The sequence below is a fragment of the Sciurus carolinensis genome, chromosome X, assembly GCF_902686445.1.
Source record: "Sciurus carolinensis chromosome X, mSciCar1.2, whole genome shotgun sequence".
NCBI classification, from domain to species: Eukaryota; Metazoa; Chordata; class Mammalia; order Rodentia; family Sciuridae; genus Sciurus; species Sciurus carolinensis.
Window position 1 is genome coordinate 101,623,396 of NC_062232.1, and position 15,014 is coordinate 101,638,409.

Genomic DNA, 15,014 nt, shown 5'->3' on the forward strand with positions numbered 1-15,014 from the left:
CCTAAAAATGCAAGTTCCTTTAACTTGAGGAAGGACTGCTCTGGCTGGTGTCACTGACTGAGCAGTGGCTGTGGTGCTGGGATTTCTTCCTTATTTCATTTTAAAATTTTATTTTCAATTTTATGAGTCCCTGATCTGGTTTGAATGTCCAGTAGTGAATTCCAGCAAAGTCCCTGCACCTTTTTTTATTTACCTACCTTGCTGAGAAGCTGCCTATTTGCTTTATTGGTTTCACAACAGGAAGTAGTCAGGAAAGTGACCTTCTCTATTCCTCCATCTTGATGACTCCCTTGGTCCATTATTTTTGGACCTGTGACAAACCAGGACATTATGGTGCAAACATGTGAGCATGTAGTGGAGTAAGCTGAACACCTCATTGTGACTGTGAAGCAAAGAAAGATAGAAACAGAAGATAGGTTGTCAATATCATCTTCAAGGGCATACCCCTAGTGACTTAAATTCTTTGTACTAGGCTCCACAGGCAGGCAACCAGTCCTTTAATATATGGGACTTTTGGGGGGCATTCCAGCTCTAAATTATTACAATAATGATTTTTAAAAGTATTTTTTAGTTGCCAATGAACCTTTATTTGACTTTTATGTGGTGCTGAGAATCAAACCCAGTGCCTCACACATGCTAGGCAAGTACTCTAAAACTGAGCTACAACCTCAGCCCTGATTATTTTTTAATCTGTTTTCTATTGTTCTTTTTTAGGAGAAGTACAGTTGATTTATTTAAACTTTTTATTTTGAAATAATTTACTACCATGCAAATATAAGAAATAATCACAGAAAAATCCCTTGTATGCTTTACCTAGTTTGCCTTATTGGTGACATTTTGGAAAATTTTAATACCACATCACCAATATGATATTGGCATTGATACAGTAAAGATACAGACATTCTCATCACTCACCTTGCTATTTTATACAGTACGTCACATTTCCATAATTTCTTCCATCTCTACCCCTTGTTATGTGGCCTCTCCTCATCTGTTACCTTTTGTACAATATTATCATTTAAAGAATACCAAGTAACTAAAATCATAGTGTATAGTCTTTGGATATTTGTCTTTCTTCATTCCTAATAGTTCTCTGGTGGTTCATTAAGAAATGATAGATATTCATCATTAACATATGTATTCAGATGTACCTTATAATCAGTTTCCCTTTTCCTGTCTTTCTTGCTTTCTTTGAAGTCACAGTATTGACCAGCATGGAAAAACTAAAAGAATAGCCATTAGACAGTGGAAGGCTGTGCAGTAAGAACTAATGAAAGTTCCTCTAAACTTCAAATTGTAGCCAATTCTAATTTTCCACTGAAGACTACTGAGAGAAATGAGGATTGTAGGCTGTTGACTTCAGTTTCACATTCATCTGGTTAGGTAGACCTTTTCTCTCCCAGAAAGAAAATGTAGATAAATGGTTAATTAATTGTTTTTGGAACTTTATATCTTCCCTTATTTATGTAATATAAGTGGGGCATTTGTCAGATCTCTCAGGAATTAGTAATCTGTGAATGCGTCAGGCTTTTCTTCAGTTGGGTAAGTATAATTTTGCACTTAAGTAAATTTTCTCTTTTCACTAAGTATAGTATCAAGATAATTGAAGTAAAAATGCAATGCCAAATAGAAAGACCTGCCCTACATTTTCATAAAAGAAACAATTTAGACTAGGTATTCTTCTCTGAGCTAATAGAATAATTGCACACTTAAGGCGTTCTTATTTAGGATTGATATAATCTTTGTCTTGCTGTGTTTCTAAGGAACCTGTCACCTTGGTATCAAGGCATTAAAACACACCTTTTTAGAGAGAGAAATGCTTCTCTAAGCCTACTATCCCCCTCCAGCTTGTATAGGGACTTACTATGTGACTAGACTTTTACCTAGTAGTTCGCATATATTTTGCTATTCTGCTGATTTATACTAGGTCTCTCTGGGAAGCAAATCTCAGAGCTGAAAATGTTGTAGTCCACTTTCATTCACAGAAGCAGATACCTTTGACATAAATAGGTAGTTAGAAGGGAACATGGTGGGGAATGTGTGCATAGATGTACAAATGAAATATGCAGACACATTCACATATTCTAGGTAGTATCAGATTTAATGGTCCTCAATTTGTTTGGATTACTGGATCTTAGCATTCTGTTCATAGTTGCAAGGGATTCAAATTCAGGGGACAGGATCTAACATGTTTTCACATCAATAATTTTATACCATAGGAACTTCATATTGCTTCTGAGCAATTCTAACTACAACTACTAGAAGTCTTTCATAGAAAGGTAGTATAAACAAAGCAGTACCTGTAAAACTGATAATTACGTAGTAAAAAAAATAAACACTTTGCACTTAATGGTGGCTTATATTAAATTCTTTACACAAATTCTTAAATCATTTTTCAAATTTATATTTAAAATGAATTTATTGTAATTGATAAATAAAAACAAAAATAAAATTAATGAAGTTCTATGTGATACTTTGATACTTGTGCACATTTTGTAATGTATAAGTCTGGGTACACAAACATACATCCTCAAGCATTTTATCATTTCTTTATGGTAAAAACTTTCAAAATCCTATTGTATCTTTTTTTTTTTTGGTGGTGCTGGGGATTGAACCCAGGGCCTTATGCTTATGAGGCAAGCACTCTACCAACTGAGCTACATCCCCAGCCTCCTTGTATCCTTTTTGAAATGTACAATACAGTATTATTATAATTGGTTACCCTAGTGGGCATGATAGCCCATCAGTAATCTTGTTACTTTCCACTGTAACTTGTAACCATTGCTCAACCTTTCTCAGCTTTCCCCCCTACTTTCTGCATCCTTTGTTAACCAGTATTTTACTCTTATTTTCTGTGAGATCAACTATTTTAGATACCTTTTATAAGTGTGATTATATGATACTTGTCTTTCTGTGCCTGCCTTATTTTACCTAACATAATGATCTCTAGTTCCATACTTCTTATTGCAAATGACAGGATTTCTTTTTTTTTGATTGCTGAATAGCATTCTACAGTGTATATGTACCACATTTCCTTTATCCATTAATTAGTTGGTGAGCACTTATGTTATCCATATATTGGTCATTATGAATAGTGCAGTAATGGACATGGGAGTGCAGTTCTCTCTCTCTCTCTCTTTTGCAAAAATCACTTTTACTATGGCTCTTAATTCTGCATCTCTAGCCCAGGGACCTTTCCTTTAACTTCAAACCCATAATCTCAACCACTCACAGGATTTACCATTGGATTGCAACATCAGCCTCATACTGAAAATATCTAACATTGAGTTCATTGTTATATTTCCAAATATTATCCTGGTCTTCTTCAGGAATTTCCATTTTGGTGAACAAGCACTACCTTCTAGTCTCTGTCTTCTCATTATTCACCTTTAATTGGCCACCAATTATAGTGAGACCAGATTTTAGTTATGTATTAAATGGAGGTCCTCACTGCCCCAGCAGTAATTCAATTCTTCATTTATTCTCTTCTGTAAATTTGTCTCACTAACTTGCTTCCTTGACTCCAGACTCATTTTTCAATCTTGAAAAATATAAAGCATATTAAATATATCATTCATTGAAGTCTGTAACAAAATCAATATACCATCCATCAGGCTTTGCTAAATCTCTTTGATATACTGATTTTATTTACTTTGGATATATACCCAGTAGTGGGATTAATGGGTCATGTGGTAGTTCTGTTTTTAGTTTTTTTGAGGAACCTCCATACTGCTTTCCATAATGACTGTACTAATTTATATTCCCACCAAAAGTGTGGCAGGGGTTCTCTTTTCTCCATATCCTTCTCTGCACTTGCAATCTTGAGACTTTTTGATAGTAACAATTTTTATTATGGTGAGGTGATATCTCATTGTGGTTGTGATTTGCATTTCCCTGATGATTAGTGATATTTAGCATTTTTCCAAGTACCTCTTGGCCTCATTTAGAAATGTCTATCAAGCCTTATTCCCCATTTTTTCATCAGGTTATTTGTTTTGTGCTATTGAGGTTTTAGGATTTCTTATATACTCTGGATTTAATCCATTGTCAGATGTATAGTTTACAAATATTTTTCTTCCATTCTTTAGGCTCTCTCTTAATGCTATTTATTATTCCCTTTGCTCTATAGAGTTTTTTGTTTGTTTAATGTAGTCCCATTTGTCTATTTTTGCTTTTGTTTCCTGTACTCTTTGGATCTTGTCCATAAAATCCTTGCCCCTTACTATATCCTGAGATATTTCTTCTATATTTTCTTCTAGTAGTTTCATAGTGTCAGCCATTATATTTAAGTCTTTATTCCACTTTGGGTAAGTTTTTGTAGCTGGTGAGAGAGAGGAGTTTTTTTTTCTTTCTACATTTGGGTATCCCATTTTCCCGGTATCATTTATTAAAAAGACTTCTATTTCTCCAGTGTGGTTCTTGACAGATTGTTGAAAATCAATGGACTGTGAATGTATGGATTTTCTTTTAGGCTTTTCACTCTGTTGCATTGATCTATGTATCTTTATTTTTGACAATACCATGCTACTTTGTTTACTTCAGCTTTTCGCAATATTTTGAAGTTAGGTAACGTAATGCTTCCTGCTTTGTTCTTTTTTAAAGATTGCCTTGATTATTTTTTTTGTGGTAACATATTTAAAATTTTTCCCTTGTTTTGTAAAGAATGTCATTGTTATCATGATAGGGATTTTATTGAATCTATAGATCCTCTTGAACAGTATGGAAATGTAAAAATTATTTATGCTTCTAGATCATAAACACAGGATATCTTTCTTTTTTTCCTTATATCCTCTTCACTCTCTTTCATCACTGTTTTATTACTTTGTAATTATCATTGTCTCTACAGTGATAATCTTTTGCCTGTTGGGTTGAATTTTTCATAGGCATTTTATTTTTATCACTCTTTTAATAGGATTGCTTTTTTGTTTTCTGTTTCAGACAATTCACTGTTCACATATAGCCACACTACAACAGTACTGATTTTTGTACATTGATTTTCTATCTGCAACTTTGCTGAATTCATTTATCAGTTCTAATAATATCTTGGTAGCATTTTCAGTTTTTTCTATATATAAGATCATGTCTTTTGCAAATCGTGACAAGTTGACTTCCTTTTTGTTTTCACATTTGGAAAACAAATGTGAAATTCTTGCCTAATTGCTCTGGTTAAGACTACTAGTACTGTGCTGAACGAAATTACTAAAAATGACCATCCTTGTTTTATTCCAGATCTTAAAGAGAAAGCTTTCATTTTTTCCCCATTCAGTATGTTAACTTTTGGCTTATTATAAGTGAACTTTATTATTTTGTGGCACATTTCTTCTATATCTAATTCGTTCAGCATTTTTGTCATGAAGTGGTGTTGAATTATATAAAATATCTTTTATGCATCTGTTGAGGTAAGTATATCATTTTTGTGCTTCATTCTGTTGATGTGGTCAATCATGTTTACTGATTTGTTTATTTTAGGTCATCTTGAACCCTGGTATGTATCCAATTTGATTATGGTGAATAAACATCAAAATATGCTGCTGGACTGTTGTACTTGGTTTGCTAGTATGTTGTTGATAGTTTCCGTATTTATACTTATTAAGGATATTGACCTATAGTTTTTTTTGTTTTTATTTTCTTTCTATTCTATTTTGTGGAAAAATTAATAAGAATTGGTATTAGTTCTTGAATTTTTTGGTAGAACTAAGCAGTAGATCCATTTAGTCCTGAGTTTTCCTTTGTTGGGAGACTTTTTTTTTGTAGTGCTGGGGATTGAACCCAGGGCCTTGTGCGGCAGGCACTCTACCAACTGAGCTACATCCCCAGCCCATTGGTAGACTTTTTAAAAATTACCTATTAAATCTTGTTCCTTGTTATTAGTCTATTCAGGTTTTCTATTTCTTCATGATTCAATTTTGTTAAAGTGTACCTGTCTAGGATTTTTAAAACACTTTTTTAGGTTGTCAATTTTGTTGGTGTATACTTGTTTGTAATAGTCTGTAATGAGACTTTATATTTCTGTGATTTTAGTTGTAATTCCTCCGTTTTCATTGTTGACTTTGACTCTTACGTTTTTCTTAGTCTAGCTAAAGGTTTAGCTATTGTTTATTATTTTATTTTATTTTAAAATTTTTATTTATTTATTTTTATTTTTGTTTTTGCAGTTCTTGTGATTGAACCCAGGACCTCACACATGCTAGGCAAGTACTTTGTCCCTACATTATAGTCACAGTCCTATTTTTAAAATATTTTCATATAATCATTCCTTCATTTCACTGATATTTTATACTTTTTTAGTCTTGATTACATTTATTTCTACTTTGGTCTTCATTATTTCTTTTCTTTTACTAACTCTGGGCTTTTTTTTTTTCCTTCTTTTTTTGATTATTGAAGATGCAGGGATAAATTGCTTATTTGATATCTTTCTGCTTTTTTGATGTAGTCGTCAATTGTAGTAAACTGCTCTTAATATTGTTTTTGCTTCACCCATAGGTTTTGTTATATATTTCTCCATTTTCATTTGTTCCAAGTACTTTTAAAAATACCTTCTCGATTCCTTCCTTAATGCATTGGTTATTCCTAAGTCTATTAATTTCCATATATTTGTATAGCTTCCAAAGTTATTCTTGTCAACTTCTAATTTAGTGAATGTAGTTAGAAAGACTACTCGATATGATTTCAGTTTCTTAAAAATTGTTGAGACTTGCTTTTTGGCCTATCATATGCTCTATCCTGTAGAATGTTTCATGTACTAGTGAGAAGTATGAGTATTCCATATCTGGTGGATATAATGTGTAGATTAAATGCCTGTTAAGTCTGTTTGGTCTAGGATGCAATTTTATTCTACTAATTATTTTTTTGATTATCTATATATATGATCTGCCCATTACTTAAAGTATGGTGTTAAAATCTTCTACTCTTTTAATTTTAGTGTTTTATTAGAGTCTACCACTGCCTTTAGGTCTATTAATATTTGTTTTACAAATTTGAGTACCCTTATATCAGCTCATATATGTTTATAACTGTTATTTCCTTTTGCCGAATTGACTCTTCTATCATTATATAATGACTTTTCTTGTCCTTTTTTTTACCACTTTTGATTTGAGGTTTATTTTTATCTGACATATATATGGCTGCCCCTCTTTTTCTTTGGATTACATTTGCATGAAATATCTTATTCCATCCCTTCAATTTCAATCCATGTGTTTCTTTTGTGGCAATATTGGTTTCTGGTAAGTCTTTTAAAAAATTACTCAGTCACTCTATATCTTTTAAGAGGAGAATTAATCTACTAACATTGGAGGTAATTATCAATAGGTCAAGTCTTCCGGCAGCTTTTTGTTGCTTATTTTCTAGTTTCATTTTAGTTCTCCCCACCCTTCTCTCATAGTTGTGCTTTGTGGTTCACTGGTTTACTTTAATAGTGTCACCAAAGGTTTTAGGAGTTTGGGGAGAAGGGGACTTCAACTCAGTCTAAGTTGTGTCCATGACATACATGATGGAAAACGATTTGTACCAGTCAGAGACATAAACATATTATTTAGGCAAGCAGATACACATTTAAGGGAGAATATGGGCTATATAAGGGGAGAGATATCTTTGAGGTAAAGTGAGAAATATGCATTAAAGGTAGAATTCAGATCATCTTCACAGGGACAGCAACTCCTTGGTGCAGTGTTAGGTACTAGGGGCTGGACTAGCGGTAGAGTCAGGTCTGGGAGCCAGGGCAGAGTTAAATGCTTTTGCATCATACAGTTTATTTAGGTTTCACCAGTTATATAAGCAGTTGTTCATGTTGGGGAGAGGGACATTGTTTTGTGGTTCTATCACAAGGGTAGCTTTCGATAACCCAGCACGCCAATCAAGATACATAATTTCACCATCGGCAGACTCCTCCTTGCTACTTCTTCAGAGGTGCACTGACTTGTGTCTCCTTAACTTAATTCCTAGTAATCACTAATTTGTTCTCCATCACTGTGATTATTATTTTATGAGTGCTATATGGATGGAATCATTGCATCAGTTTTTCTAGCACTTGTGCATTGTACTCTCATTAGTTTTGCAAGCAAAGCCCTAGATCAGGGTCATGGGCCTAGGAGCTAGGGTCAAGGGCTGGATTGCTCAGGAATGCTGGTTTTGGATTTCAAAGTTCATGGGCTTTTCCTGCACTCCAGCAACTCATGGTGCTTCCTGTTTAAGACTCAGTGTTTTTTCTTCTGAATTGTCAAATTCCTATCTCAGTAGTATGTTTTGAATCCTTGCTGTTTATTTTTTGATTTGTCTATTAAAAATTTTCTTTGAGGTTAGCATGAGACTTACAAAAAACATTTTTTGATTATAGCAAGCCATTTTGATGGCTGAACAGGATCATAAAGATCAGAAGAGAAACAAAAAAAGGGAGAAAATATACTAACAGTATATACTAATATACTACAATGTCACCCCACTAGTCTCCACATCCTGACTTTTTGATATCCTGTTTTACATCTTTCCGTATTACCTACTTCATAATATATCAATGTTTTCAATATTATTTTAATTTTAATTTTTTTGGTTTTTAATCTTCATATTAAAGATATGAATGTTTTATGCACCATGAAGGAGTTACATATTTATTTTTCTGTTTGTTTACTTTTACTGATGAGTTTGCTGCTTGTGTTTGGAGGTGAGTTGATGGTATCAATCCCTTGGTGTCCTAACACAGCAGTATATAGCTCAATCTGAGGATTCTGTTCTGATGGTAGAGGTTGTAGAGATCTGCCCAGCAATGAATTTCACCATGGTGGGACTGGTACTGAGTTTCAAGTCTAAATCCTGGACTTAATTCCCTCTCCCTTCTCCAAGTGTGAGGGGAGAGTCTCTTGCCATGCTCTGTTGCTTGAAGTTAGGGATAAATGACACAGACAACTCCTTCATTCCTGAGGCCTTCAATGCATCTTTTTGTTATACTGCATCAAATACTGGCTTAGATCTTTTGAAGTAATTTGATAAGTGAAAAGCTTTTCCAATTGGTGTAATCTGGGAACAGGCTTCTTTATACATAAGAAGGATGCATTCTTTATATGGCTAATAATTTTTTTACATGGAACAATGTGAAAATGGGCATGTGAGTTGTCTTATATGTTTACCAGTCCAGTCTAATGATAATGCTGGAGTTCACATTGCTTTAAAAATTGAAAATACAGAATTACTTAGGGGATAATTCTCATACTGAAAAAAGTTTTGTTATCTATTTCCTAAAGTTATTATGTCTCCTTGTTTTGCTTTGCATATTGAAAGAGAGGAGGTGAAAGTAAAGAACCCAATGAAGGAAATAGAGAGGAAAGGAGCACAATAGTAACACAGGTTTATTCAGCATAAACCTGTGCACAGGGGCACAGTAGAGACTGAGAGGCGCACAGTAGAGACTGAGACTTGTTTTCTACTTACAGTCTATGGAAGTTATTGGGGAGTGAGGGAGTGGGGGAATTTTTGCAGTTAGGTTATGGCTAGGAGATTGTTGAGGAAGGGTCCTTGTGGTTGTCACCTCCATTCTTTGTGCTGGTCACTGTTCCATGTTGAACCAGGTGTTTTTCAAGGTTTCAGTTCAAGGCAACAATTTCCTTTCTTTGTGTAATGATGGAGTATTGTCTGGGGTTTAGGTAAGGCTGAGTCAGGGTCACCGTGGGGTGACTTGTTCTAAGATGAAGAATATGTTTCAAAATGGTGTTGCATATTCAGATTCTCCCTAACTGGAGGGAGGTAAAGAGGAAGGGAGAGATTGCATTGATGAACTGGAATACAAATAAAATATCTGAATGAAAATGAGTTCACTTTGTCCACGTGAAACACTGTCTTCCTTGCAGATGTTTTTGTTATGATGGAACCTCTGGGAAGAAGGAAAGATGAATTTATAAAATGCAAATCTTTCCAAATGTAAAAGGAAAGAATGAGTCAGCCATTCAGGTGTTTTAGACTAATTTAGATGGCATGAGATGGGAGACATGGGCAGGGGGAACTGTTTACAATTTTGTACACTCTTTGTCAATGAATCCATTTCTGGATGAATATTTCATAGAAGCAGTTTTAGAATTTGTTCTAGGATATCAGTTTTTGAAATAGTTGGCATTTAGTATCAGATGAAAGTTACATGAGGCTAAGGATTTGTGTGTTTGTAGATAATCTTTACAGATTCTCTATGCAATCACAAACCTTTCAGACAATAATATCCCACTTGTTATTTTGTTGAAGTGAGAGTCACATAATGCAAAATTAACCATTTTACAGTGAACTGCTCAGTGGCATTTAGTACTTTCTCAATGTCTTTTATTACCATCATCTACTTATAAAATATTTGTATCACCCCAACATAAGACCTTATACCCATGAATTATAACAAAGACTTTTGAAGGAGAGCCTACTCACTGACCTAATTCCATTTTGATTTCATCTTGCCTTTATTACTTTTTTTCTGAGCCATTCTCTTTCTTCTGCAGTCATCTTAATTCCAGGAACAAGAGGCCTGATGGATAAACATCTTGTGAGGAGAGTCAAAACTATGCCCTAGGCAAGAGGAACTTTCTTATCTTGACCAGGTCCTGCTGGACAAATCTAGCAATAAAGATCCACCAGACCATGTCTGACCTAGATCCAGTGCTTTGTTAATCAAGTGCTATGCAATCCCTCCAGCTATGTAGACCCCCTAACACTACTTTCATTTCTCTTTCTATAAAACCTTAAAGTCATCTTCAGTCCCTTGAAGACAGGGCTAAGGGCATGGGTCCCTTGTCTTCCCTCTATAACTGTGCTGATTGAAGTTCCTTTCATGCTATTTGCCATTACATTTTGGTATTTGGGGTGAGTGGTAGACCTGATTTATTGTATCCTCCAAATCAGAACTCTGGTCTAGGATTTCTATAACAGAAGCAGTCACTTACTCTTACAGCCCTACCAGCAGTCCTACCAACCTGCTTCTCATTCCTGTTCTGGATATTTCTTATAAATGGAATCATATGATATGCGATGTTTTGTGCCTGACTTCTTTCACTTAGAAAAATGTGTTTAAGATCCATCCACATTATAGCATGTATTAGTATTTCATTCCATTACATGAACAGTAGTCCATTGTACATATATACCACAATTTGTTTATCTATTCCTTTGTTGATGGACATTCGGGTTGTTTCTACCTTTGGGTTATTATGAGTAATGCTGAAGTGAACATTCATGAATAATTTTTGTTGCAAAAGTATGTTTTTATATTTCTTAGTTATATGTGAAAATTGAATCATTGGATCACATTGCAACTACTACGTTTAACTTTTAGACAAACTGCTAAACTATTTTCCAAACCCCTGATCCTTTTTTTTACTTTTGATGAAGAGGGTATTAGACACATACTATATGTAAAAGACCAAAAGAGAAATTAAAAATAACTAAATCAACTTTACTACTTGACTCTGTTAGGTTCTGAAACATTAAACTGGATTTATTTTTATATGTATATTTTATTTTATTTTTTGGTACTGGGGACTAAATCTGTGGGTGCTTTACCACTAAGCCATTTCTTCAGTCTTTTTAAATTTTATTTATTTTTAATTTTGGAGATATGGTCTCACTAAGTTCCTGAGTCTGGCCTTGAACTTGTGATCCTCTTGCCTTGGCCTCTTGAGTAGCTGGGATTACAAATGTCTGCCACCATGCCAGCTAAATGTACACCTCTTTTAATTAATCCAAGTTAATATCTTTTGTAAGAAAAATACAGAAAGAAGTTATCTCTCATGTAAAGTAAAACCTCATAATGCTTTCTTGTATTCTGTTATTCTCAGAATAGGCACTGAATGGGAGCTGGGTTGAAATTTTTAGAATATTGTTTCTAATTATAGTCTTATGAATGAATGTTTGAGGGACTAGCTATTGGTGACAATACAGAAGACTTTCACATACATCAAACCCAAGCTCATCATCTGTTCATGTTCTGTATGGAATACAATGTAATTCCTCATGGATGGCAGGGCCCTATTCACATTTTCATCCATTTTCTTGAATAATTCACCATTTTCTTCTTCTGGTCAACCTTACAAACCTCCTTAGGCACTATTGGCTCTAGTAGTTTTTTTCTCATAAAGAGTAAGATACTGATTTTGCTTCCTCAGACTTAATGAAGTGTGTGCAGCAGGATGTTAGCATCATTTCATTTTGGAGTTCATTTGAGTTCTTCTGATTGCATCAACCAAATGAGATGAAGGGGCAAAATAGTTTTTTTGCTAGAAATTGCTATAGTTGATCCTCTGTTTTGAGATCTTAGTTTGTGAGTAGCGAGTTGCTGGAGTGCTCTGTTTCAAATCTTTAGTGACACAGTTCACAGTGAGACATTAAAATATCATAAAAAGTTCATAAGAGTTTACATTTTCCACATCCTTTACAAGATTTATTATTGTCTATCTTTTTTTTAAATTTTAGTTACTCTAGAAGGTGTGAAGTAGCATCTTACTGTGGTTTTGTTTTATTTGATGACTAATGATGTTTAGAATCTTTTCATGGGCTATTGTCCATTTGTGTATCTTCTTTTGAGAAATGTCTATTCGGTGTCTTTATACATTTTTAATTAAATCCTTTATCTTTTTTGTGTTGAATTATAAGTGTTTTTTATGTATTATGGATATAAATTTATTGTAAAATATACAATTGAGAAGTGTTTTCTCTTATTCTGTGAATTATCTTTTCACCAATTTTATGGTTCCCAGTTAAACATGAAGTTTTAAATTTCCTTAAAAATTGTCCATTTTTTTTCTCTTTTTACTTGTGCTTTGATGTCTAAGAAGTCATTATCTAATCCAAGATTATGGTGACTTATATCTATGCATTTTTTCTAAATTAAAAAAAACAGATCTTGTATGATCTCTGATCTATTTAAATTCATGTTTGCATGTGGTGTGAGGTAGGGATTCAACTGCATTTATTTGCATATATTATGACTTGTCAGGTATCAAGGTGATTAGGACCAAGAGCCAAAATAAAGTAATAAGAATTTATTCACTTATTATATTTATATAAAAGAAAGTGCCAGCTTCCCCAGTATTCCATTTCCCCCTATGGGATTGCATAGGGTGAATAGGGTCAAATAGATCAGCATAGATGAAGAATTATCTCCTTTAATGAGGAATTATCTCCTTAATGAGGAATTTCCAAACAAAAGCCCCCTACTGATTGATGAACCCAGGATCTAGGGAGTTAGAGAAAGGGAAAGACATGGGGTGTAAAAGTACTCAGGACAGGAGATAATTGTCTTCAAGGTCCTTGATGAGGAAGTCTCTGCTTAGGTACCTAAGATAGGAATAGACATATGTGTAGCAGCATGGCCAGTATGGGAGATAGAGGTAGGGGAAGGGACCGATTCCTTGACTGCAGCTCCCTTTGGAGCTTCTAATTCATTGGTTATGTATCAAATCTGGTTTAGGGAAGGCAGTTTTTTCTCATGAGGCTTGCCAATGAAAAAAACTTTATAATTTCTTACAGTCTGGCCTGAAAGATCACTGATAGAGTTTTGGACTGGAGTTGTATACTTCTTAGCATGTGGTATAAATAATTGTCGCAGATTTGTTGAAGATACTGTTTCTTCCCCATTGAATTGCCTTAGATCCCTTGATCAACATCAGCAAGGATTTCTTCATGGACTCTAAATTCTATTTCATTGCTCTGTATATCTATCCTTATGCAATATTACATAGTTACTTGCTACAGCTGTGTAGTGTTTTGAAATAAGGAAGTTTACGTCTATAAACTTTGTTATTTTTCAAGATATTTTGAATAAGAATAGAATAGATAGTAATATGACCAGCATTTGGGATAATGGGTCCCTCTTAAGGTCTTATTCAAAGGCAGAGACTACACCAGGAGTCTAACCAGAAATATTAATGGGACCATCAAGGCCTTTTTCAAATATAAAAGACTATGAGGCTTACCTGCAAGAACACTTCAGCCAACTCCTTTGTCCCAAAGGGTGGAAAAATGGAACATGGGGGTGAACCTGAATGGAAGGTAAAAGCAGGATTAAAACTCAAGAGGTAAAGGACACAGTCAATGACTTTGGTACTTTATCAATGCCTGTTTAACAAAATTGTTATCAATGGTTTCCCCCAAAACCATATTGGCCCCTAAGCTATAAAAAATGGGTATTCCTGCTATCTGGGCCTCTGCTGCATGGTGGATGTTCTCTCTCTTCTCACTTAAAATCCTACTCTGTTTACTCTTTCCTTCTGTTTTTATCTATGGATTTTATTCTTCAACTGTGCAAGACAAGCACCCACGAGGAAATTGGTAAAGTTGGGAATCTAGTCTTATCTCAAAACTTCAGTTTCATTTTGACTATTCTGGATTCCACCTATTTCCATAGAAAGTTTAATATAATGTTGTCAATTCTTAATGGTCTTCTTAATCATAAAAATAAAATTCTTACCTGGGTACTTTATTATAGTCTGCTTTTTGGGAAATTATTACTTAAAATATGTTATATGTAGTACCTTTGTTAACATATCATGTGATTACATGGAGTACCTCATTTTTTTACTTTTGAGAGTTAAAGAAAGAATTTATTATTAAAACATAATGAAATCCTAGTTTTCTTATATATCTGGAATGTTTTGGAATATGGACACAGTGTAAAAGTATCTGAAGAAATCTTTAGAGAGTGGAGATTACCTTGTAGAAAGAAGAGAAAAACAGTAACAATATTTAATGAAAAAGAACTACCAATTTATAATATACTTCACAGTTGCTAACTTTTTAATTTCTTAGTTCACAGTAAGAGAAGGAGAAAGCCACTATTATTATTCCATTTCACAGAGAGAGGAATTGAGAGCTCAGATATTTAATGTGATTTGTCACACATGAAATGAGAGATAGTTCATGAACATGTCTTCCTTCATCAGATGTAATGATTTTTCCTCTAAATCAGATGTGTTCTTGTGAATATAAATTATATTATACTCAATAAGAAGACATGTTTGAGTTTAGCAATAGGATAATATGTGATTTATCAATTC

General features: G+C 34.0%; 1 non-coding gene across 1 annotated transcript; it reads right to left on the reverse strand.

Moving 5' to 3' along the window:
- Positions 1 to 2,594: 2,594 nt before the first annotated feature.
- On the reverse strand, positions 2,595 to 2,667 carry Trnam-cau (transfer RNA methionine (anticodon CAU)). The gene has a single exon. It is a non-coding gene; the product is annotated as a tRNA-Met (tRNA).
- Between the last annotated feature and the right edge of the window lie 12,347 nt (positions 2,668 to 15,014).